Consider the following 1,224-nt stretch of genomic DNA (forward strand, 5'->3'; position numbering starts at 1 on the left):
CCTTGTCATACACCTGCCCCCGGACACTCACTTGTGATGTGGGCCCTGCCCTGCCTCAGGTGTCCCACCCAGACCTTGCTATATAGCAGGGGACATGCAAATAGGGCCCTCCCTCTGCTGATAAAACCAGCCCAGCCCTCACCCTGCAGCTCTGGGAGAGGAGCCGCAGCCCTGGCATTCCCAGGTGTCCCCATTCAGTGATCAGGGCTCAACACAGAGACTCACCATGGAGTCTGCGCTCAGCTGGGTTTTCCTAGTTGCTCTGTTACAAGGTAATTCATGGAGAACTAGAGACATTGGGTGTGTGAGTGGATGTGAGTGAGAGAAACGGGTGTGTGTGGCAGTTTCTGACCAGGATGTGTCTGTGTTTGCAGGTGTCCAGTGTGAGGTGCAGCTGGTGGAGTCTGGGGGAGGCTTGGTCCAGCCTGGGGGGGTCCATGAGACTCTCCTGTGCAGCCTCCGGGTTCACCTTCAGTGACTACTACATGAACTGGGTCCGCCAGGCTCCAGGGAAGGGGCTGGAGTGGGTCTCATACATTGATTATGACGGTAGTAGCACAAGCTACGCAGACGCCGTGAAAGGCCGGTTCACCATCTCCAGCGACAACAGCAAGAACACGCTGTATCTGCAAATGAACAGTCTGAGAGCCGAGGACACGGCCGTGTACTACTCTGCCAGAGACACAGTGAGGGGACATCAGTCTGAGCCCAGACACAAACCTCCTGCGTGGGCGCGCGGGGCCGCCAGGGGGCTCATCCCCAGTGTCTGAGCAGGTGCGGAGGGAAGCTGAGGTTCCTTCCAGACCTTGCTGTTTCCTGTCTCTGCCTGTTCTCAGTCTTCCTCAGGACTCATGGTGGACTTTCCCTGCAATGCCCTGGTTTCCTTCATCTACAACTGGATGATTTCTGACCTGATTTTAATACAGGTTTGTACTACAGTTTGTATTAAAACTTAAGCCTTATTTTTTTTCAGTTATCTGCTGTGGATAAGTTTTCAGTAATATCTTTGCAGTGAGGAAACATGCACACTACACTCTAGCGTCACGGAGGGTGTTGTGTCTCCTACGCTGTGTTGGTCATTCAGGAGGAAACTCTTCTCTGCAGAGACGATTCTGTATGTGCTGGGGATTTGTTTGGCCGCTGCCTTTTCCCTGCCCTGTGTGGGGAAGAGCCGTCATCTCGGTGTGTCCTCTCCTCCGCCTGGCTCCTGGTCGTCCACCCTCA

At 54.5% G+C, this 1,224-nt stretch overlaps 1 pseudogene across 1 annotated transcript; it reads left to right on the forward strand.

Moving 5' to 3' along the window:
* Positions 1–211: 211 nt before the first annotated feature.
* On the forward strand, positions 212–770 carry LOC105822770 (annotated as a pseudogene). The gene is made up of 2 exons (XR_001138120.1): positions 212–272; positions 375–770. The product of XR_001138120.1 is annotated as an Ig heavy chain V-III region VH26-like (transcript).
* Positions 771–1,224: the final 454 nt, after the last annotated feature.

This window comes from Propithecus coquereli, unplaced genomic scaffold, assembly GCF_000956105.1.
Source record: "Propithecus coquereli isolate 6110/MARCELLA unplaced genomic scaffold, Pcoq_1.0 Scaffold635, whole genome shotgun sequence".
Classification (NCBI taxonomy): domain Eukaryota; kingdom Metazoa; phylum Chordata; class Mammalia; order Primates; family Indriidae; genus Propithecus; species Propithecus coquereli.